Raw genomic sequence first — 25,405 nt, forward strand, 5'->3', positions numbered from 1 at the left:
ATCTAACCAGGTACACTGATGTTCTTAGAATAAGCAAATGAGATTTAACCATCTCGCCAAAGAGGTCTTAGTAATTACTTTACCTCAGTGTCAAAAAAAATAAACAATTGTTTCGATGTCCTGAAATTCTTAATTCTGTCAAAGAAAAATACGTAACTGTCTATGCACATCAAGTAAACTGAGAGTGCCTTCTCCCTTATTTTGAAAATTTGGGAAGAAAACAGGAAGGCTAATGGAGTGGCTGATATTTGCTTCTGTAGCAACTTTAGGCAAGGCCGGGTTAGTGTGTAAAGTTACTCTATCTTTATGAAAAATTCAATACGGGAACTTTGACGAAAGGGCCTGTAACTCATTCTTCCTGCTGAAGTAATAGCCACCAGAAAAAGCATCTTCCATGACAGAAACAGTCTCATGTGGCCGCTGCTTCAAAAGGAGGATAAACCAAGGCCTGCAACACAATGGTCAAAACCCAAGGGGGAACAGGGCCTTTAATGGGAGGATGAAGCAGAAAGGTACCCCTAAGGAAAGCTTTACAAATCTTTGATGAAGCTAATGAAGAGTCCTCTTCCAAATGAAAATTAGAGGTCACAGCTAAATGAACTTTGATGGTGGAAAAACTAGCCTCATTGTTAAAAATGGAAGCCAAAAAATACACCACCATAATGGGAGCTGTAAAAGATCTATTTGTTTCTTAGGCCCATATGGCAACCCTTTTCCACATACATTTATAAATCTACCTGGTGGAGGGTTTATGGGCATTAATAAAGATATTCTGGACTGGGGATGAAAGCCTGGGATGTCTGACAACTATCGGAATTTGAGAAACCATGCAGTTTGCTTCAAGCCTTGAAGGTCTGGGTGAGGGTGCCCCAAGGGGCGAGATAAAAGATCCAGAGCTGGATCTAGCATCACCGGAGGGCAAATCAGAGGGGACCAAAGATAGGTAAACCAGACTTGTCAGGGCAAAAAGGGAGCAATGAGGATTGCAATGAAGATTAACTTCCTCTTTCAACTGGACGCCTTCTGCAAAAACCTGAGAATTAGGTGGAACGGGGGGAAAAGCAGATTAGACCAGGAGGCCAGGCATGGACTACAGCATCCCTTGGTTACTGTCCCTGAGAAGGGATTACGGAAATGTACCTGTTGCATTTGTTGTTGAGAAGGGAGGCAAAGAAGTCTGAGCACAAGGGTTGACCCCATCTTTGGAAGATTATGTTTGATGTGGATTGGTTCAGAGACCACTCATGAGGCATCAGTACTAGTCAGCCTGTCCGCTAGCATACTGGACTCTCTTGGAATGTGCATTGTCACCAGAAAGCACATGGTAGAGATCGCCCATTGGCAAACACTCGTAGCTTCTCGAAACAGGGGGCAAGACCTGGTTCTTGTCTGTTGATGTACCAGACCACTGACAGTTTCAGTTTGTACTGCAACAGTCCCCAGAGGAAGAAAGCTGTGTAGCTCTTGCAACACCAAAAAAACTGCTGTCATCTCTAGGACAATGATATGCAAGTTGGTGGTCTAGGTCATCCACATGCCTTGAACCGTCCTGACCCAGAAATGCCACACCCCATCTAGGAGGCCTCCCTGATCAATGTGGTGTTTGGAGAAAGCAGAATAAAGAGTCATCCTAAAGTAACATCTGCAGAGGAAGCCACGATAACAGATTCTTTACATACTTGGAAAAGTCTGATGGGAAGGCTTAGAGGATTTGTGTGAATGAACCACTGAACCACTAATGCCCTTTGTAAAGTTCTCATGTGAAGATACACTGTGGGCAAAAGGGGTATCATGGCCACCACAGAACCAAGAGCTCTGAGAATCAACTTGCTGGAGGGTTTGGTATGGATAGAATTTGTTTGACGTGAAGACATAGGCTTGATACTCTATCCACTGTTTTAAGCCAGAGAAACAGTTGCATCCAGATGTTTCTATGAAATGCATCACAAACTGGTTCCAACTGGGATTTCTCCAAGTTGAGAGTTATACTAAGGTATGGAGCCAGCTGTAAAAGGAGATTCCTGACCTGAATCAGACAAGGCCTGGTTGGAGTGGTCAAGAGCTAGTCATCCATTCAGGGAGAATGTCTGGAATCCCTGCAGCCTGAGATGAGCTGCAACCACCACCAAAGCATTGGTGAACTCCCTGAGGGCTGTGGTGAGACCAAACTGGAGTGATCTGAATTGAAAATGACTGGCTCCCAGCCTGAAACAAAGGAATCATCTAGAGCGCCTGTCCATTTTGATGTGGTAGTACATGTCCATGTCTATGAAGCACAACCAGTCTTTCATCCTCAGTAAAGGTAGGATGAACTCAACTGTAACATCCTAAACTTCTTGTTCTTTATCGATTTGTACAGCAATGTCCAGTTCAGAATTGGCCTCAAGTCCTCCGTCTTTTTGGGCATTAAAAAGAACCTCGGGTAAACACCAGATGTGACTTGATCAGGGGGACCCCTCCTGGATGACTTTTGCAGCAATTTTGCAACTTCTACAGCTGCACCCTCCCTTGGCTGGGTGGTATATCAGGGAGAAAAGACTTTTGCCTTGTGCCTCTAAAAAGGGAACAGTGTATACTCTAGGTATGACTCTTAGCACCCACTGGTTGGTTGTGATGGCTTCCCACATAGAAGGATTTCCCCAACTACTTTGGCAATATAATTGTCAAAGGAGAGATTACTATCTACCTGGGTCCCCAGATCTCTTATTACCTCTTCTGTATTAAGGGGGCTGCCACTTATGTGGTAATTCGTGGGTGTTTTGTTTTTCCCAAACAGGATGACTATGCATTATTTGGCATTTAGCTTGAGGCCATGAATTTGACACCAGGTGTCGGTCTCAGTAAGGCCTTTTTGGAGGATGTCTGTGTCAGCCGGAGAGTCAATTATGGCTCCCAGTTTGCAGTCGTCGGTGAACTTGGTTAGCCATAGTCCTCCTGTCTTTGCCTGTACTTCTGAAATATATGCCGAACAGTAGGGGTCCCAGAATCGAGCCTTACGGGACACCACTTGTGACTGGTTTAGAGTCAGACCTGGAGCCCGCTATTCTTACCGTGCGAGTTGTCTGTAAGCCTGTTGGCAACCCATCTTGTGACGTAGGGGTTTATGTTCAGGCTGGTGAGTTTTTCTATAATACCCGAGTGAGGAATGGTGTTGAACTCCTTGGCGAGATCAAGGTAGGCTGTGTGGACCACCTTTCCCTCATCTATGGCCTTGGTAACTGTCTCTAAGTCGTCAACCAGGTTTAGTAGGCACGATCTGCCCTTAAAGCCGAACTGGGTCAGGTCAAGTGTTTGGAGGTTCCCAATGTCTTTGTTAATGAGTTCCATGATGATGCGCTCCATAGCCTTGCTGACCAGGCTAGTCAGGCTTACGGGGCGATAGTTACCAGGGTCAGTTGTGGCCCCTCCTTTGGTGGAGCAGAATAACCATTGCTGTGCGCCATTCTATGGGCACGTAGCCTGTGGAGAGGCTGAGGTTGAACAGCGTGTTTAGGTGGGGGGTTAGTTCGTTCTGTAGTTCGTGCAAGACGCAGCCTGGGACACCATCTGGCCCCATTGATGCTGTGTTTTTGGCTTTTGAAAGGGCTGTTTTCACTGGTGCTTCTGTGATTTCCGGGACACTACACTTTTCGGTATTGTTGTGGGCCCTTTTGAAGGTAAGAGGGAGGTGCACTGAATCTGCTAGTATGTTGGCAATATCAGTAAGTGCAAAATAGCACAAAATATACTGAACTATCTCAGAGCATATCTGCAAGTTGCCACTTAGATTCTTGACATAGCTAAAGAAGGCTTTGTGGTTATCTTTCGAATCCTTGGCTATTTTTCTTTCGAAGTTAGCCTTGGATGATTTTATGAGGTACCTTAGTTTCTTACAGATACTGACCAGGGATGTCTTTCCTTCTTGGGATTTGCTTTTTTTCTGAACTAGTTTCCTCCTTTTGTTGTATAACCTGTTTATGGCAGGGGTCCACCAGACTGGTTTCCTTCTCTTAGGGGAGTGAGTCTTGGTTTTGCTAGGGATGGCACGATCCATGCATCCTTGTAGGTGCTCACAGAATGCCACTGTAAAGGATTCTGCATCTTGGGCAGTGTTATTCTTTAGCGTGGGGGCTGTGAAACTTACCACTTCTGCCTTAAGTAAGGTGAAGTTTGCTTTAGAAAAGTTTTTCACTGTGCTTTCCTTGGTTGGGAGTGGTGGTGGGGTGTGGACATCCAGGGTGATTAGTTTATGGTCTGATCTAACCAGTGACGGGTTGACCTCCGGTACAGAGCACCTGTCGCCCATGTTGGTGATGACCAAGTACAATATGTTGTGGCCTCTGGTAGGGGAGTTTATCAGCTGATCCAGGGCATTTGAGTTGATAAATTCCAGGAAGCGCTGAGCCTGGGAGTTTGTACTCAAGTAGTTTTCCCAGTTAATAGTAGGGTAATTGAAATCTCCCGAGATCAGAGTGTTCGGTAGGATCTTCATGTTTTTCAGCGTCTCCAGAAAGGCGGAGTGGTGGCCCTGGGTCATGGAGAGGTGATCTGTAGCAGGCCACAATTTGCATTGCAGATTTGCCCGATGTTGGTTGCACATGAATGATCTCAGAGGTATCATGCTGCGCCACTAACCTGGAGGTGTGGGTATCCTTGATGAATATGGATACACCCCCTCCTTTTGTGCTTCGATCAGTGTTCTGTGGCCAAAATGTGTGGTATGAGTTGTAGCCCAGTAGTGCTGGAGTGCTCTCTGGAGCCTTGAACCAGGTTTCAGTTACTGCACAGATGTCATTCTCCATACTTAGGAGTGCTTCGAGCGCATGCATTTTGAGATTTAAACTCCTGGCATTGAGTAGCATAATTAGAAGTTATGTACTTACCATAGCGTTCCATCTGAGTAGGTAAACTTCATTTGTCAGCAACCTATGGGTTATCGGATCCATATCGGATCCGAGCCGGCAGCTTCCAACAGCTAAGATCAGAGCTCCAAGCTCCTCCCCCTTACCCATAATCCCCTGCTATCCCTTCCTGACCTCAGATCGAGTTTGCTTATCCATAAACCATACGATACCAAGAACCACCTCCCTCCTCTAACCTGAAACAATCCGCCATGGCAGGAGGAGTCCTTTGAACATCCATATAGGTTAGGGGGACAGAGGGAGGGACGGTTGCTGACAAAAGAAGTATACCTACTCAGATGGAACATTATGGTAAGTACATAACTTCTAAATCTGAAGTAGTTAACTTAATTTGTCCATCAACCTATGGGACAGAGTCCCCAGCTACTCGATTCTTGGGAGGTCCTCATGGAAGGATGTTCCGGAGCACTGCATAGCTGAAGGATGCTCTCCCTTCTGGAAACAATATCCAACTTGTAATGATTTATAAATGTATGAGATGAAGCCCAAGTGGCTGCTGAACAAATGTCATCAGACACCCTAGATCGAAAAGCCGCAGAGGTAGAGATCGATCTAGTAGAATGGGCATGAACTCCTTGAGGTGCAGGCCGGCCTGAACTCTCATATGCCAAAAGAATACATTGGGAAATCCATCGGGACAATGTGACTTTTGATACAGGTTTTCCCAAAGAGGACTTAGCAAAGGATACAAAAAGCTGGTCTGATTTCCTGTGATCAGCTGTCCTGTGCAAATAGAATCTTAATTGCCTATGTAAGTCTAGAGAGTGCAACTTGTATTCACCTTTGTTCTGATAATTTGGGAAGAAGACTGGTAAATTAATAGACTGGTTGATACTAGACTCCGATGCAATTTTGGCCAGAAAGGAGGGGTTGGTCCTGAGTGAGACTATCTTTGTGGAAAATCAAATATGGTGGCTTGGCGCAAAGGGCTTGAAGCTCCGAGACCCTTCTGGCCGAAGTTATGGCAACAAGAAATGCCGTCTTCCAAGATAAGTATTTCAGATCCACCGAAGTTGCAGGTTCAAAGGTAGGAGCTGTTACAGACTGAAGTACAAGAGTCAAATCCCAAGGAGGGACTGCATCTTTTACCGGAGGTCCTAGTAGGAAAGTGCCTTTTAGGAAGGTCTTACATAATTTGGACGAAGTCAAAGGGCTGAGATCACTGCCAACATGATAATGAGAGATTGCGGCCAACTGGACTTTGACCGTAGAACAGCTAGCACCTTGGTCGAATAACCCTGACAGAAAATCTAGTACTGCTGGCAACGGAGCTGTAAAGGGATCTAAGTTCCGATGCTCCGCGCAAATAAACACTTCCATTTACAATTATAGATTCTTCTAGTAGATGGCTTGTGAGCGGCTACTAGAATAGCCTTGACATGGGACGAGATATTGGGAGTCCTAGCTATCACTGGAACTGGATCAACCAAGCTGTGAGCTTGAGGTTGTCCAGATTCAGGGTTGACAGGCCTGATGGGTGAGAAATCAGATCCAGAATGGGATCTAGAATCCATGGGGGATTCACTAGATGAGACCATAGATAAGGGAAACCAAGCTTGACGAGGCCAGAATGGGGCAATGAGGATTATTCTGCTCCCCAACCGTCTGGCTTTCTGTAAAAATGTTAGCATCCGGGGCAGAGGAGGGTAAGCATGAAGTAGACCGGGTGGCCAAACATGCACCAGAGCGTCTCTGGGGGATTCCCTGGGTGGGAGAATTAGAGCGAAGTAGTCGCTGCACTTTGCGTTCGAAGGAGAGGCAAAAAGATTGCAACGAGGTTGACCCCATTTGGAGAAGATTTGCTTCGCTACTTTTGGATTCAGAGACCACTCGTACGGTGACAGGATGGATCGACTCAGTCCGTCTGCCAAAATGTTGGACCGTCCCGGTGCATCGCTATGAGAAAGCAGTTTGTGGACATAGCCCATTCCCACACTCTCATGGGCTCCCGACAAAGCAGATAGGACCTGGTTCCCCCTTGTTTATACCAGACGACCAACATGTTGTCTGGCTGTATCGCAATTGTCCCCAAGGGAAGAAGGCTTTGAAGTGCTTGCAACGCCAAAAGAACTGCTCTCATCTCTAGGACACTGACATGCAATGAGGTCTCCGAATGGTTCCACGTGCCTTGGACGGTCCTGCCCAAGCAGTGCCCCCCTACCAGAGGCGAGAGGCATCCGTGGTCACCATGGCTAGAGGAGGGGATACAGAGAAGGGGTGCCCTTTCTGGAGGTCCGGGGACTGGAGCCACCATAAGAGGGCTTTCTTGCACACCCTGCTGAGAGGAACGGGAAAGCTCAGGGGATGTAGCAGCAAGGATCACTGGACCTGTAAGGTCCATTGAAGAACTCTCATGTTTAAGCGCATCATGGGTAGTAGGTTGATGGTTGCCACCATCGAGTCTAGAGCCCTCAGGACCAATTCTGCAGGGGGAGCTGGGAATTGTAGAAGGGCCAGTACATGGAGTTTCAGAGTTCGTAGCCGGTCCGGAGTCAAGAAGGCTAGAAGCTGGTTGGTGTTCAATCTGGCTCCGATGAAATCTAGAATTTGAGTTGGCAGAAGGGAAGATTTTCCGATGTTGATCGTGATCCCCAGCCGGGGAGCTAAATGGAGAAAATAATCCCTGGCAGTGTAAAGTAGATGCCTGGTGGGGGTGGTCAGGAGCCAGTCGTCCAGGTATAGAAAGACCTGAATTCCCTGGAGTCTCAGGTGGGCCGCTACAACAGTTAACACTTTGGTGAACACCCTTGGGGCTGTGGTGAGACCAAAGGGAAGGACCCTGAACTGGTAATGGCTGGCTCCCAGCCGGAAGCGGAGAAACCTCCTGGATCGTCTGTCCATCAAAATGTGGTAGTATGCATCCCTGAAGTCTATGGAGCACATCCAGTCGTTCTCCTGCAGGTGACCATCCGGAACTTTTCTTTGGCTACTGACAGGTTCAGGAAGGACAGGTCGAGGATTGGTCTTAGGTCCCCCATCTTTTTTGACACCAAGAGGAACCTGGAGTAAAAGCCTGATCCGGACTGGTCTGGGGGGACATGCTGTATTGCTCTTTTTTCTAGCAGCTGGAGTATTTCCTCGGCTGCCGCCTCCCTTTGATTGGATGGGACATCAGGGAGGCTTTGGGGATTGAGAGGGGGATTGAGAAAAGGGATCCTGTAGCCTCTGGATATGATCTGAAGCACCCTGCGATCTGTTGTAATGGACTCCCAAGCTGCCAGGTGCCTCAAGAAACACCCCCCCCCAAACTAACTCCAGAGTGGAGCAGTCGGGTAACTCCTCAGGGTTGCTGCGTGGGCAGATCAGAGAAAGGTTTTCTAGACCCAAAGTTCTTCGGGCCCCTCTGCCTCTAGGGCGGTGTCCACCCTGTCCTCCCCTGCCTCTGAAAGACGAGGGGTCCAGAGCGAAATGGGACTGTTGAGACTTCTGGAACCACATCTTCTTCTGTCCCTTTTGGTTCCTGGAGAAGGACCTCTGGGGAGCAGAGAAGCGGACTCAGACGGCAGACGTCTTCCCGTCTTTTTCGCTCTGGGCCAGTGTGTCGCGTACTGTCTTGCCAAAAAGGGCAGAACCATTAAACGGGGCATTTGCGAACGACGCCTTAAAGGGTTCCGCGAAATCACAATGACGGAGCCACGCCTATCACCGGATGCCCGCTCCGCTAGCTCTAGCGGCTCCTTCCGTGGCATGGGATAGTAGCCGCATAGAGGTATTGGAGATAGATTTGAGAGTGGCCATTCGGGTACAGTACACTTCCTTGTCCTCCGCCGACATGGACTCTGGGGACGACCCAGCATATTCTTTGATACGAGCAGTACCACGTGTGCCATATAGTTCAGCGACCTCACACTAAAGTGGCTGAAGCGAACACCCGCTTCCCCAGACGGTCCATCATCCGAGACTCCTTGTCTGGAGGATGGACAGAGGAACTCTCCTGGGCCAGTTCCCTTTTGGTGGCGGCCGCCACCAACATGGCATCTACCGGGGCTCCCTTGCTCCAAAATGACCTGTCCGAAGGGGGGCTGAGAATTTTGTCCGGCTCCTTCCATGTCCTGGCAGTAATCAGGTCTAAGAGGGGATCGGCGGAAGGGGACACCCAAGAGGTATGCGGGCCTGCTTCAAAAGCCTCCAGAAACAGACTCGTCAGAGGAAGGTTTTGGGGCAGACCACCCCCCTCTGATCCGAAGCATCTCCATGATGTCTCCGGAGGAGACGTCTTCGGGGGGGGTGACCTTGGGGAACCTTCCCCTTCCTTCAAATCTGTGTCCTCTGTCAAGGACTCAGGGGAGTCCAAGTGCCTCCTCTTGCACTTGCGTTTGTGAGGGACCTCCTCGGGGGGGGGCTGTCCGAAGAGAACTCACCAACCACATCCTGTTCCAACAAGGGAACTATCTGGGACGTCTGAGCAGGCTATCCCTGGGGCCAGGTGATGGAAGGCGGACCCGTCTGAGAGGGAGTGCAGGGTGGAGCCGTAGCTGAAGCCGGGGGGCCTGGAGTCCCTCGACAAAATCCTCTCCACAACATCGAACACCGAAGGAGAGCTTCTCTCCCTAGGATCCGAGCACAGACTCTCCCTCTGATCTGTGCGGATCGGAGCTGGCGCAGACGCAGTCGGAACCGAAGGGCCAGTATCCTCAGACTCAGACAGAGCCGCAGCCATACTGACACCTCTGAATCCGAAGCTCAGCTCTCGGCTCAGAGAGCTCGGATCCGAAGAAAATGGACTTGACAGACTCAAGTTGCCATCGGCGCCGAAGTACATGATACTATCGGTGCCAACAGACCCCCGGCTCCGAACCCCGGTAGTGGGTCAGAGAAGGAGCAATCGGGGCAAAAAAGGGGGTCGAGCTCGAGGCAGGAGCACTCCCATCTGCAGCTGGGCCTGGAGAAACCTACTCATCATCCGGTCCAAGTCTGCATCGAACATACTGCAAGTAGACCTTGATGAGGCCACCAAGGCGGGCCGGGAGTGCCGCCTCGATGACCTCTAAGGCGACTGGGTCTCCTCCTCCGGCCCCGGTGAAAAGCGGGGAGATCGGAGCCCGGAAGGAGAAGACTCCAAGGCCCTAGGAGGAGAAACCTGTTTGGCTGGCAGGGCCGATGCAGAAGTTTCGGCCCGCCGCTTGTGGTGCTTTTCCCGCCGTTTCTCCTTCCTGGCTTCCCCCTCCTCCTGGCCCAAGGTGCGAGGTTGAGTCCCGGCCAGGGGAAGGGGAATAGCAAGTGGCGCAGCCGCGGCAGGTGACACGGAGGGACCGGAGGACGAAGCCGAGTCCAGGGGCAGAAATCCCACCAGAATCAGCTTCGACCTCCGGTCCTTGAGGGCCCTGGGGTTGAACGCTGCGTAAATAGTGCAGCTGGTGGAAAGATGTTCAACCCTAAGGCATAAAACACACAGAGTGTGGCCATCCGCTGGGGACAGCTTATGGCCACACTCGGTACACTTTGAAAAGAAAGTTTTGGGTGCCTCCACCATACCTACAAAAGAAACACACTCCCTAATGCGTACACGAGGGGGAGAGAATAACACTAAAAAGGATAATTAAACACTAGATAAAGAAAAACGTTAATGCTACTAGGGAACTATGCTAACTCGCACACAAAAAATTGTTTAAACTAGGAAAAACGATTTTTACTCACAAATCCAACAACTACCATGCCTGGAAGCTCGATCAAGCTGCTGAGAGAACCGCGGCAAACTAGATCTGAGGTCAGGAAGGGATAGCAGGGGATTATGGGTAAGGGGGAGGAGCTTGGATCTTAGCTGTTGGAAGCTGCCGGCTCGGATCAGATATGGATCCGATAACCCATAGGTTGATGGACAAATGAAGTTAACTACTTCAGATCCCTCATTTTTTTACTTGTGCTGTTTATGGAGGTGGGTTTGAATTTTGAGCCTTGCCTAAAAAAGGCACTATGGGGGCAGCAAGAGCCTTGGCCAGTATTCAAAAGCCAAGGGGCAACAGGTGCAAGCAGTCTCTTGCGAAGCAACGCAGCTTGTCGAGCATGTCGTCCCAGGCTGACAGACACTGGATCCCCTTTGAATGACACCAGAAGCTTAGCCAATTGTTGAAATTAATCATTTTTTCTTTATACTGAGGTTTCATTCTTGGTGAGGGCAGGATGCTACTCAGGGTCAGGGTCATACCAGCCTGGGCTACATGATCAGAGAGCTCTTCCATGTCTCTTCATGTAGTCCAGGGAGCTACGGCTCAGGTCATTCTCACCAACATGAACAATGACAGTGTCATATTTGTACTTGTTCTGGAGTGACCAGAGTGCTTGTGTTATGTGGCAGATTCTGGCTCCCGACAGGCAGCTAACAGTAACCTTGTCCAGCCTAGTGAGTGGGGCATCAGTGTGTCTGACTATTGAGTCACCTATTACTAGTGTGTTAGGTATGATATATCGCCTTAAGGGCTGTGATTGTGCGGCACACTGATTTTGTGTTTTGTGTGTTGTCTGCTTTGTGACGGGAGGTGCAGGTTTTGTGGGTATCTGCTTTGGAGCTCTCTGATGCTTTTGCAGGTTTTTATTTAGAGCCTCAGAGCATGACTTCATGTATTTATGTGTATTTTTTGCCAGTGCTGGTTTAGTAGGTCTGTGTGCGGCTGGAGTTGTGGTGCAAGTGTTAACCTTCTAATCTTGACTGTCTGTTCCATTCTTGGGTGGAGACAGCTTAGTTTCGAGTTTGGCTGTATAATTTCATCTCTCGCATATGTTAGTGCTTTGTGGTAGGAGGAGAGGGTTGTCTGTGTACACGAGTCAGTTGTAACATTGCCTCAGGATACCCAGATTCACCAGCTGGACTGGAGTGCACCTGAAGTTGCCCTTTGGTCATGCCTGAATAGTAGGGTGCACTGCTTAGTCGCTTGGTTGGTGAGGGGGTGAATAAAGAGCCTTGCCCTGCTGGGCAATCAGTGTCAGAGTATATTAGTGCTTGTTATTATTAGGTCTGAGCAAGTGCTGGGCTGTATGATGCTTTTTGAGTTCTTGGGTTGAGACACTAGTTTCAAGGGAAAAACTGAAGAGGAGACTTAGTGGAGCCGGGAAAAATTTAACGGTAGCTAACCGGCACTGCCCGGTGCGCAAAACGGTGCAAACGTGTTTTTTATAGTAGGGAAATGAAAGAGAAATTAGTTCAAAATGGCCAATAAACTACTAACTTCTGGGCTGGAACCACTCCTCCAGGGACAGATAGGTTGCGCAAAGCTCCCCTCTCTCACAGGTGAACAGAGAAACTTCCTTCTATCCAAGCAAGGTATGGGCAACTGAGAAACTAGTATCACAGCACTGAATTCAGCACTAGCCTGAAAACTGGACTATACTAGCTTAGAAAGGCGGGAAACAAGGATTTTTTGTGTGTGCGTTTTTTCTGAAAAGATGAGGCAAACAGTAAATAATACACTTAAACAGCTTTAAACGACTACAAACGATCAGAAAAGGCTACTGGACTTTAGTGTGTAGCCTACAACAGTTAAATTATTTAAACAAAAAACTTTTTAAAAGTGCAGGCAGTCAAATAAGTACAATATGTGGAAAAAAAAAAAAAAAAGCTTTTAAATCACAACAAACACTGGAAAATCTGCGTTTAGGCTGAAAACAGTTAAGTACAGCAAGAAAGTACAGAAAACTGATACTTAATCACTCTAAAGTCTCTCTCCTAAGCTAGGCAGCTTGCATCAGTTTAAGGCTTTCTAGTGCTACCAGTAGGTTAGTTATAGGAAAGATGGGAAACAAAGCGTAGATGTGGTCTTTTAAACCAGAAAGTTGAAAGACGGACAAATTGTCCAAATGGTCAATAAACTACAATTTCTGGGCCAAGAACCTCTCCTCTCGTGGTGACAGGCTACCTAGTGCTTACAACTCCCCATAAGCTAAAAGGCTTTCCTCCAACACAGAAAGGCTTGCAGGGCTCAGAAGCTTAACAGTTCTGGATACAGCAACTCTGTATCTGGACTAGGCTAGTTACCGGAAAGGTGGGAAACAAGCACAAGTGTGGCTTTTAAACCAGAACATTGAAAGTGATGGAAAAAACTGCCCAAATGGCCAATAGCTACAATTTCTGGGTCAGGAACCACTTCTCTTGTGGTAGATAGACTACCTAATGCTTACCACTCCCACTGATAAGCTAGAAGGCTTCCCTCCAACACAGAAAGGCTTGGGGGGCTCAGAAGCTTACAAGGAGTCCTGGAATACAGCAAATCTGTACCTGGACTAGACTAGTTACAGGAAAGGGGGGAACAAGTATAAACGTAGGCTTTTAAACCAGCAAGTTGAAAGAGATGGAAAACTGCCCAAACGGCCAAATAAACTAAAATTTCTGGGCCAAAACTCACTTCATGTGGAGGACAGGCTACCTAGCGCTTACCACTCCCACTGATAAGCTAGAAGGCTTTCCTCCAACACAGAAAGGCTTGGGGGCTCAGAAGCTTACTAACAATCCTGGATACAGCAAGTCTGTAACTGGACTAGGCTAGTTATAGGAAAGGCAGGAAACAGGCACAAGTGCGGCTTTCAAACCAGAAAGTTGAAAGTGATGGAAAAAAAACTGCTCAATCAGTCAATAGCTACAATTTCTGGGCCAGGGACCACTCCGCTTGTGGTAGATAGGTTACCTGATGATTACCACTCCCACTGATAAGCTAGAAAGCTTCCCTTCAACATGGAAAGGCTTGGGGGGCTCAGAAGCTTACAAAGAGTCCTGGATACAGCGAATCTGTACCTGGACTAGACTAGCAACAGGAAAGGCAGGAAACAAGTGCAAACACAGGCTTTTAAATCAGAAGGTTGAAAGAGATGGAAAAGCTTTCCAAACAGCCAACAAACTATAATTTCTGGGCCAGAAACCACTCCTGTGATAGATAGGTTACCTAGTGCTTACCACTCCCACTGATAAGCTAGAAGGCGTCTCTCCAACACAGAAGGGCTTAGGGGGCTCAGAAGCTTACCAACAGTCCCGGATACAGCAAATCTGTACCTGGAGTACACTAGTTATAGGAAAGGCAGGGACCAAACACAAAACAGGCTTTTAACCAGAAAGAAGAGAGATGGAAAAACTGCCCAAACGGCCAATGAACTTCAATTTCAGGGCCAAAACCCACTCTTCACTCTTCCCGTGGTAGAGAAGCTAGAAAGCTACCCTCCAACACAGAAAGGCTTGGGGAGCTCAGAAGCTTACCAACAGTCCTGGATACAGCAAGTCTGTATCTGGACTTGACTAGTTACAGGAAAGGGCAAGCCTCAAACATAAGACGCACCAGTGTTCCATGGAGCACAAGATCGCCGACTCGGATCTGACCACCTCGGTCCTGACTCCCCCTCAGGAATGTCGGTAAGGTCCACCAGGAGTCTGAATTGGATGCGGTGCACCTGTACAATCAGCTGCTGACAGCCAGAGGATTACAAATTGTCCTAAGACCCATCCCACTCCGGGTGTTGGGTGCATTGCCCCCTCGACTCCCATGCATTCTCCTCCCTTGAACCCTTCCGTTCCAAGGTCCATAGCTCCAACATCCTTGGGGGGGGGGGGGCCTTCTGAGATGAGATCTCTTTGCAGCCTCGCAAAATGTGCCAAATAATTCAGAGAAAACAAGGCAGGAGGAGGGAAAAGAATCCGATTCAGGATGTATGAAATTCCATTTAATAATCCATACGTTCTGGTTCCTCTGCAATTCGCCTTCAGTGGAACAATTTCAAATGTATTACATCCTCCATATATAGTGACATCATTTAATTTATCACAATCAATTAACCTGCAATTACATTTTCTTAAAGCCCAAGCACATTATCTATGAAACAAATACAACTTATATCAAATAAATTTTAAACTAATAAATTAATAAACTGTGAGCTGAAAAACACATTAAATGTACGTATCAAAACACTATTATGCTCTATACTATTATTATATCAGTCTAAAATTTATACATTAAATATTCAATATTGAATATATATAAAGCACAATTGTAAATACTAGCAGCATTAGATAATATTAGTATTACTATGGCCTATGGTAATGTAAGAATATAAACAAAAAGGGAAAACCAAATAATGAATTATCAACCCATTCCAGCATCTAAATTCATCCCTCTAGAATATAAAGTATGATAATTGAAAATTAACTTATTTTCCAACCTATTTAATTCATTTTTAAAATTTCCTCCTAATAAATGGGGTCTGGCCAAAGCACTAAAGTTGACTCAGTCTGTTTCACCCTTATGTACTGTAACAAAATGAGAAACCACAGGACTGTCTATATTTTTTCTCCTTATATCCCCCAAACGTTCTAAAATGCGAACTTTAACTTTTCTAGTTGTTTGTCCTATGTACCACATAGGTTCCACACAATTACATCCCAAAATATACACTACCCCTGAAGATATACAATCAAATCTTTCAAAGGCTACATATTTTCTACCATTGATTTTCTTACCATGCATATTACTTGTTACAATGTAATTGCAGGTTAATTGATTGTGATAAATTAAATGATGTCACTATATATGGTGGATGTAATACATTTGAAATTGTTCCACTGAAGGCAAATTGCCGAGGTACCAGAACGTACGGATTATTAAATGGAATTTCATACATCCTGACTCTGATTCTTTTCCTTCCTTCTGCCTTGTTTTCTTGGATGTTTTTGGAATCGAAGTGATTTCTTGCTTGGTGTGTATTCTACAAATAATTCAGAGACCTGATAGCAAAGATCGCTGAAGCAAAGACTCGCTTCCCTAATCTGTCCACCACCCGGGACACTATTGGGTGGATTGACAGTTGGACTTTCCTCTGCAAGGTCCTTTTTTGTGGCAGTCGCCACCAACATAGCTTCTACTGGTAAGCCTCTAGACCAATGGGGCTGTTCCTCTTGAGGGGAAGTACCTTGTCTGGTCTCCGGGGAATGGCCTCAACAGTATCAGGGTTCTTCCACTCCCACTGCACGATGAGCTGGACGAACTCATCAGCTGGGGGGGGGGGGGTCACCCAAGAAGTAGAGGACTGAGAGCAGAAGGCCTGAAGCAATATGGATTCCTCCGAGGAAGGGTTGGAGGGCTTCACCCCTCTGCCTCAAAATTTCCAGGATGTCTCCAAAGGAGACAGTCTGGTGGTGACCGTGGGGACTCTTTCCCCATCATCGTAGTCCGTATCTTCAGTGAGGGATTACACTGGGAAGTCCATGTGTTTCCTCCTACACGTCAGTTTTCCAAAGTGGTTCTTCAGTGGGAGTGTATAAAGAAGACACAAAGGAGGTTACCCTGTACAGGGTTTTCATGAGGCTAGCACTCTATGTTCTGGGGAGGTGGCCTGTGATAGCTGCAGCTCAGAAGGAGCAGGAAGAAGGTGTGATGCAGGAGGAGCAATTCCCGAAGGAAGCACCCTCTCCATCACCCGGAAGGCAGCCCCCCCCCCCCCAGAGGAATGGGAGCCAAGAACAGAGGAAGATAATCTCAGAGCCGGGGTTGCGGCCCACTCCCGGGGGACAGAGCCTCAAGCAAAACTGGGGCGGGTGTTGCCCTCAGATCCGAAGATGGAACTGATGAAACAACTGGAGTCGGGGGTTCCACCTCCCAAGCATGAGATTGAGGAAGGGGTGGTTCCGAAGGAACCAAAACCCAAAGGGGCCTCGGAGCCTCAGAGGAGGTCACTGTTGGTGCCGAGGAGAGGATTCCCCCCAAAGATGGAACTATGGGCCTCGGAACTGAAGGGTCCAAGGGAGGAGAATACGTGGGAGTCTAGGGGGCAATGGACCCAAAACCCAGCGTGGGATGGGTCTTAGGAAAATTTGTAATCCCTCTGGCTGTCAGCAGCTGATCGAACATGCGCACTACATCCAATTCAGATAGACTTCCTGGTGGACCTTACCGACACTCCTGAAGGAGTCAGGTCGGTCCAAAGAGGGACTAAAGGTTTGTCCTGAAAAGGGATGCAAAGACGGAGAGTACTGGGTCGGTGGTGTAGAAGTTGGCACTGAAGATTCCAGTTTCGAAATGGGCAAAAGGGGGACTATCGGTGCAGAGAAAGGGCTCGGAGCCGAAGGGATAGCTGGAGTGGAAGTCAATCTGTTCCAAAGAAGTGGTCGGCACCAATCTCAGAACAGAGATGGGGGACTGTGCCGAGGTAATAGTGAATAAGGCTGGAGCCGAAATCACACTTGGAACCGTGGCAGTCTGTGCCGAGAGTGGCACTGATGTGGAAGTCATCAAAATATCTGCAGAGACCACTGGAGCAGAACTTGGAACAGAGGTGTTCGGAGCAGAGGCGGCGATCTTGTGCTCAGTGGAAGACTTGTGGGCCTTATGCTTAGGAGGCTTGCCCTCATCACTGGCTGGTGAAGAGGGGTCAGAAAGAGGACATTTTTTGTCCTTAGATGTAGGGGTTGAGACCTCAGATGCAGAAAGAGCCTCAGAAAAAGGTGAAGGAAGCAGGCCATTCAAAATAAGTTTATTTTTTTCATTCAGCATCCGCTGACTAAATCTGACAGGGAGGTTTCACAGAGAAGTGGGAAACCCCCAGACAATATACACATTCATCATGCAGGTCGCTATTGGGGAGTTTACCACTGCAGGAAGTGCAATGCTTAAACTCCGAAGTTCCTTTTCTTTCAGAGATACTAAGAAAATCAATTCAACAATCCAAAAAAGGAGAGAGAAAGGAAGGAAAAAGAAAAATACCAGCAATGGTATTAAGAATACCACAAGGGTAAAGTGCGTTTACCAAAAGTGGTAAGAAGAAGATACCCATGGGTAGAGCTGCTTAAGATAAGATATAAAAAAGCTTGAGAGAAAAACTTATAAAATACTGCAAATTTTGAAATATACAATTAGCTGGAGAGGTCGGTGAAACGCTGCTATATGGCTGCGCGGCAAACTAGATCTGAGGTAACAGAGAAAGGCATTGTGGGTAGCAGCTTAGCTCGACAGTTTTTGGTGTACACGAGCTTGGTATTAGGCAGACTCATTTCTGAGGGCTCAGAACCAAACCCATCAGTGATGAATAGGAAGATGAATAACTTCAGATGTACGTTTACCAACTTGGTTAGCAGAATGCATTAACTCTTGTAAATCTAGGTTCTGCACAATCAGGAATCAACATCATTTTGTTCAATTCCATAATATGTTGCTGATACTTTAACATATGAAACTGGCAATTCAAAGACCTGATGGCGAGAGTAGCAGAGGTGTACACCTTTTTATCCCATCTGTCTAAAGCCCTAGAATCCCTGTCCGAAGGGGTAGGATTTTTGGCCGTTGTAGCCTTAATGCCTTTAGGCCCCTGGGAAATGGTCTTTGGATCTGCAGTAGGATTCTTAGAGAGGAATTTGTGGGAGTCAAGTACTCTGTAGTACCGGTCAGGTTTCCTGGGAGCTGGAGGCAAAGTATCACAGGTAAGGCTAGATTCCAAGAAGACATCTACAATTTCCAGAACAGGAGGGATAGCTAGAGGCCTGTGCTGAGGCAAGTTTAAAAATTCCCCAAGTCTCTTTTTGGACTGAGTAGTCCTGGCTCTCCCAGTGGAAATGCTCCCTAAGGGTATGCAGGGTTTCACCAAAAGAAAAATCTTCTGGTGGGGAAGCAGAGGGAATGGAATCCCCTGCATCAGAAACCTCATAGGTAGATAAGGGTATGTCCTGGTAATCAGAAGGGTCAGAGTTATCAGACTCCCGATCTGAAGAAATCAGAAGGAAATTCAGTTCTTGGGTCTTTTTGAGGGGGAAGGCGGACTTCCCCTAATTAAAGTAATAAAGGTCTTCTGCCATTCTAAGCATTTGTTTTTGTGGCATGTGGGCCTGAGAATGTGCTTTGGTCGTCTGCTTCTAGGCATAGTGCGAACTCTAGGTCTGAAAAATTCGGTACTTTTGGTATGAAATGAAGTAGTTGGTTTAATATGAAAATCTGAAGGCCTGAATACACCCTCAGAAGCCGGTGCCTGCACAGTGGCTCCAAAACCATCCAAGCTAGAGACATCCCACAGGTTCCATAGTCTAAGCATCTTGCGGCATACCAGACTCTGAATGGGTCTCAGTAGAGGCCTGTGAATCTGTAGAAGCGGGTATCAGGGGCTGCAAAAGCACTTCACTGAGTACCGGCGGACTGGCGACTAGCTTAACGGAAGCGTCGACAGTTTTGGACCTATGTGGTATCTGTCTTTATCCTTACGTTTTTTCGGAAGATTGGTTGTCTGATGGCTTATCGACGCCATTTTGGAATAGGGAGATAAAGAGCGAAAGAATTTAGCGACAAAAATAACCCGAATACTAATAGTTCGGGCGTTGAACAAGGCACAAAAAGTACAGTTTTGTACCTACCATTAATGTAGATGTCAGACAGGAATGCATCTGCAGTCCTTACAAATGGGTTGTCCTGTCGTCAGGCAGCCCTTCGGTCGGCCGGATTCCAAAGTCTGGGTCTGGCCTCGGCTGGTGTCGCACTTCACCCGACGTCATAGCTGCAGTTATTCGGGTATAAAGGCATCAGCCGACGCCATTTTCCTCAGTGTTTCTTGCCCCAGATGCCAGGTGCCCTCTTGGAAGGCTAAATTTGGCTAAATGCCAATGATTCCAAATAGTAGAGAGCAAACACAAAAAATAAGCATGCATGTACATATATACAAACAAATACACCATAATAGATCCCCCCCAAGCTAGCTGAAGGCTGGCAAATACCCTAGGAGTACCTCAGAGGGGAAGGTGGGTGGGTAATCCTGACTGCAGATGCATTCCTATCGGACATCTACATTTATGGTACGTCGGACATCTACATTTATGGTACGTACAAAACTGTACTATGTCCTTCAAGGATGCATCTGCAGTCCTTACAAATGGGTAGAATACCATAGCTAAACAAGGGGAGGAGGAAAGAGTAGAGATTATGGTGTAGCTAGGATCCCTTGCAAAACAGCAGTGACAAAACTTGCTCGGGATCTAGAATATAAAGGTAAATTGTAATGCTTGGCAAATGTATGCACAGAGGTCCAAGTAGCAGCCTCTATAATGTCCTTGGTAGCCACTCCTCGTAAGAAAGCTGTGGTAGTGGCTGTAGCCCTTGTGGAGTGAGGCCTGATGTTCTCTGGAGTTTTCTTTCCATGGTAGGAGTAACAAAATCTAATGCAATTTCCTATCCATTTGGAGATTGTCTGTTTTGAAATTGGTTTTCTTTCCTTTCCTGTGGCATATGCTACCAGAAGCTGGTCAGTTTTTCTATTGGACTTAGTCCTGTCCAGGTAGTAGCGTAACTGTCTGTGTACATCCAAGGTATGCAAAGTCTTTCTCCCTGTTCTGTGGGTTTGGGAAGAATGTAGGTAGGTGGATAGCCTGATTTAATGACACTCTGGATACCACCTTAGGCATAAATGTAGGATTTGTTCTCATGGACACTATCTTGATGGAAGATCAGGAAGGGTTGCACTGCCATTAATGCCTGTAGTTCAGAGACCCTTCTTGCTGAAGTTATTGCCAGCAGGAAAGCAGTCTTCCAGGATAAGTATTGTAATTCTGCTGTTGCTGCTGGCTCGAAAGGAGGAAGTGACAATTTTTCTAGCACAAAGTACAAGTCCCATGCTGGCAATGGTAGTTTCCTGGGAGGTTTTACATTTTTAATTCCTCTCAGAAATTGTCTGAGCAGGGGATGAGAGAAGACAGGAGGATCCAAGCTGTATTGTGCTGAAATAGCTGATGCATGTATCTTGATGGAAGAATAGGACAGGCCTGTGTGGAAGAGCTCTGCCAAGTACTCCAGGATGTTGGCCATGTTTACCAGAGTCACATCTTCTCCCTTTGCAGTACTCCAAATGAGATATCTTTTCCATTTTGCTGCATAATTCTTTCTTGTTGAAGGTCTGCGAGCCTCCAGGATTATGTCTTTAACCCTTTGGGATAAATTTGGGTTAATTGCTGTTATGTAATGTTCCAGGCAGTTAGCTGCAGAGTTTTCAGGTTTGGATGCAGGATGTTGTAGTTGTTCTGTGTTAACAGTAATGGGATTAGGGGTAGTGTCCATATTTGTTCCCGAGACATGCTCCTCAGCAATGGGTACCAGTGTTGTCTTGGCCAGTCTGGAGCTATCAGAATGATCCTTGGACGGTCCTCTTTGATCTTCAGAAGCACCTTGTGCATCAAAGGAAGTGGTGGGAATGCGTATGCTGTCAGGTTTTTCCAACTGAAAGATAGGGAGTCCACCTTCCAAGCAAGTGGGTGGTACGTCCTTGTGCAGAATTTCTTTAGCTGGTGATTGAATGGGGATGCAAACAAGTCTATTTGTGGTAATCCCCATTCCCTTGTGATGGCTTTGAAGATGTCCGGATGAAGCATCCATTCGTGGGCATCTGTGGATGTTCTGCTTAATGTGTCTGCTAGAATGTTTTCTTTTCCCGGTACAAAAATTGCTTGTAACTGAATGTTGTAGCTCAGGGCCACATCCCATAGGTCCAGTGCCAGCCGGCATAGAGGATATGAATGGGTGCCTCCCTGTTTGTTGATGTACCACATATAACTGTGGTGTTGTCTGTCCTTATCAACTGACCTTCTTGGAGAAATGGTCTGAATGACTGGATTGCCAATTTTACTGCCAGCATTTCCTTTAGATTTATGTGTAGGCGCAGCTGGTCTTGAGTCCATAAGCCTTGTATGCACTTGCCCAGCATGTGTGCCCCCCAACCGAGGTCTGAGGCATCTGTCGTGATGGTTTGGCTTGGTTGGCTGTTGCAGAAGGGCAATCCTGTGTTTGATTGACAGGCCTGAGCCCACCATAGGAACTCTTGTTTCAGGCATGGGATTATTGGGATTTTGGTTTCTAGGCTGTGCTTGTGTTGGGACCACAAATTCCTTAGGTACCACTGTAGCTTTCTCATATGCAGTCTGGCATGAGGGACCAGAATTATGCAGGATGCCATGAAGCCTAGAGCTTGCAGTACTTTTCTTGCAGTTAGGTGGTTCTGCTTTGTTAATGCCAAGAAGTAGAGAGGTAGTTGCTCTTTCTTTTCTGCAGTTAGGAATGCCATTTGTTTTGATGTGTCCAGCTCTGCACCCAGAAAGGTTATTCTTTGGGATGGAATCAGCCTTGACTTTATATTGACTGTATATCCCAAGGCTTGCAGCAGGTAAATGACTCTTTGTAAGTCTTCTGCTAGCTTGCTTTTGTTGTCCGCTTGTATCAGGCAGTCGTCCAGGTAGGGATAAATTTGGATTCCCTGAAGTCTGCAATGAGCAATTACTGATGCCAGGCATTTCGTGAACACTCTGGGCGCAGTAGATAAGCCAAAGGGCAATGCTGAAAATTGATAATGCTCTGATCCTGCAAGAAATCTGAGGTATCTTCTGCAAATTGGTCTTATGGGGACGTGCAGGTATGCCTCCTTGAGATCTAGAGTTACCAGCCAAGACTCCTTGCCCAGCATGGGAAGAAGCTGCTGTAGGGTCAGCATTTTGAATTTTGGAACAATAAGGAATGTGTTTAAAGCGGACAGGTCTAGAATGGGTCTCCATTTGTTTTCTTTTCTTGGTACCAGGAAGAGTCTGGAGTAAAATCCCTTTCCTTGCTCGATAGATGGTACCTTTTCCACAGCTATCATTCTTAATAGCTGAGATATTTGTTTTAGAGCTTCTGTCCTTTGAGTAGGTGGTAGGTTTGGCATTCCTCTCTTCCCTGGTAGAGTATGGAAATGGAACCTGTAACCTTGGTCTATAGTTTGCAAAATCCATTTTTCCCTTGTGATGCAATGCCAGTTTTTTGAAAATAAGGTTAGTTTTCCGCCTAAGGGTGCTTCTAGTTGTTCCCTGGTAGGCGGTGCCACTGTCAAGTCACTGTGATTGAGTTGTTGTAGTGGTGGTGGCTGCGTCCGTGCCTCGCTGGTTGTTACCTTGCCATTGGCGTCCCCTGTAGGCACCCCTGGATTGGTTTCTGCCTCTTGAACGCCTATTCCTGCCTCTCCGAGGCTTAGAGGAGTCTGGAAAGGACCAATTCTTGGAGGGCCAGTTCCTGCAAAACCTTGGAGGTTGAACCTGTAAGAAATCTTTCACCATTTGTACAGATTTCGCCTTCTCTTCCATCTTTTTTAGCACCTGCTGAGCAGGGGAACCAAACTGACCCTGTCCATGGGTGCATCCAAAAGCTTTGATTTGACATGGTCTGGTAATGCCTGTTCTTTCAACCATGCATGTCTCCTGATAACTGTGCCAGTCATGGCTGATCTAAAGGAAGCCTCCAGTGCATCATAGCCACATTTTAAAGAATGGTTACTAACCTGCTGTATGTTATGTACCATTTCCTGAACATTTTTTTTTTTTTATCTAAAGATTCTTCAGAGGAAAGCTTTTTAGTTAACTGGTCAAGCATAAACTCTTGATATTGAATCATATGAAACTGGCAGTTCAAAGCCCTAGCTGACAAGGTAGCAGAAGTGTAAACTTTTTTACCCCATCTCTCTAAGGACCTGGATTCCCTTTCAGAGGGGGGGGTTTAGTAGAAGTAGCAGCTACAGCTTTAGGGCCCTGGGCGATGGTCTCTGGATCTGCAAAAGGAGCCTTGTATAAATGGTGATGAGTGTCCGGGACCCTGTAGAACCTATCGGGCTTAGCAGGAGCCGGAGGTAATGAATCAGGAGCAGTGCAAGCATCATTAAATGCATCATCTACAACAGAAAGGACTGGAGGTATAGCTAAAGGCCTATGTTGTGGCAAATGTAGAAAGGTTCTAAGCCTTTTTCTGGAGTCTGAGAAATCTTGGCCCTGCCACTGAAATTGTTCCCTCATAGCATGCAAGGTTTCCCCAAAGGAAAATTCCTCAGGTGGAGAGGCTGAAGGAATGGAATCTTCAGCATCAGAGTCTTCGTAAGGAGAATAAGAAGCCTCAGGAAGGTCTGTATGTTCTGATTCATCAGAGGAACCATCAGTGGATACTGGTTCAGGGGCCTCTGCTCTAGGTCTCTTTTCTGGAGGTGGGAGAGAGGACCTGTCTGGATGAGGCTGGGATCCACGAATTAAAGAAATTAAATCCTCAGCCAAAGATAGCATATGAGAGCTAGTGCTGGGCCTGTGTGAGGGGGGTTTGGCAGGCACAGTTTTTGAAGCTTTGGCGGCTTTAGCCCTGGCAAAGGCCTTAATAGACATGGCTGCAGGAGGCCTAGCAGCTCCACGTGCAGGGGTTGAAATATCCAGGGGAATTGTGTCTGATAATTCCTGAGAAACCGCAACAGAGGGCTGGATTTCAGAAGTAGATTCTACCAGGTTAGAGGAGGCCTCGGTAGAAGGCATGGTTTCGGCTGGAGAAAGAACCGCTTGCTCGGTTTTGGCCGAAACAGAGACGCTCGCGGTTTGCTTAATCGCGGTTTCGGCCGAGACCGCGGACCGCGAGTGTCGGTCCTTTTCTTTTCGTTTTTTTGGAAATTTGCGTTGTCGGAGGATCCGACGGCATAATGTAGGCAAAATCAGAGCCGAAAATTTGTTCAGCATACTCCGACCGACGTCGAAGCGTCCGTCGGTTAAAAGAAGCGCAGGCTAGACAAGCTGCTACGTCGTGGTCTGGGCCTAAACAATGTATACAGTAGGAGTGGAAATCTTTATGAGGTATTTGTTTCCCACAAGATAAACAGTTATTCACTTTCTCTGACATCGGCTGAGGCAAGAAAGAGTCCCCAACGGGGTACTTAGCTTTTTAGAAGTCTTCGAAGTAGTATTCGGTAGTAGTAATCTCTGGATCTGACCGACCGGCACTTGCGAACAGCTTCTGCTTCGGGTGCCACGCGGCAAGAAAGACTGAGGAAAATGGCGTCGGCTGATGCCTTTATACCCGAATAACTGCAGCTATGACGTCGGGTGAAGTGCGACACCAGCCGAGGCCAGACCCAGACTTTGGAATCCGGCCGACCGAAGGGCTGCCTGACGACAGGACAACCCATTTGTAAGGACTGCAGATGCATCCTTGAAGGACATCAGACAGCGAGGGACATCGGGGTCTGGGCCTAAACAGGTGAGGCGGTAAGAATGAAAATCTCTGAGGTATTTGCTTTCCACAGGCAAGAAGATTATTAATTTTTTCTGACACCGGTTACAGCAAGAAAAAAGGATCCCCAACAGGGTACTTATCTTTTAGAAGACTTCAGGTCTGAAACTCGAAAAATGAAAATATCAGGAGGCAGATGACCGGCACTTGTGAACCGGTTCTGCTTTGGGCACCGCACGGCAAGATAGACTGATGTAATGACATCAGCTACATGTTTTATACCCCTGACGTCATGGAAGAAGCGACAGCAACCAATGCAGAAATCCCAAGACTCTGGTATTCAGGCCGATAACCCAAATGTGATGACTGCAACAGTGAAACACGAAGAACAGATACTGTTGGCACCGAGAGTCCGAGGCAAAGATGTGATTACTATCTGCTCAGACACCTTGGTTCTCAGGACCAACGGAATCATTGACTCCAAAACAGAGGGTCAGACTGGACGACTCGTCACAGAATGGAATGGGGAAAGCCTTGCAGATACAGAGATCCAGAGGGGGACAGAAGAGG

General features: G+C 47.0%; 1 protein-coding gene across 2 annotated transcripts in view; it reads right to left on the reverse strand.

Annotated features, from left to right (window-relative positions):
* Positions 1–25,405, reverse strand: part of ATG16L1 (autophagy related 16 like 1) — a 1,009,779-nt gene that overhangs the window by 753,391 nt on the left and 230,983 nt on the right. The window lies entirely within an intron of this gene.

Source organism: Protopterus annectens, chromosome 4.part1, assembly GCF_019279795.1.
Source record: "Protopterus annectens isolate FY-2018-M chromosome 4.part1, PAN1.0, whole genome shotgun sequence".
NCBI classification, from domain to species: Eukaryota; Metazoa; Chordata; order Ceratodontiformes; family Protopteridae; genus Protopterus; species Protopterus annectens.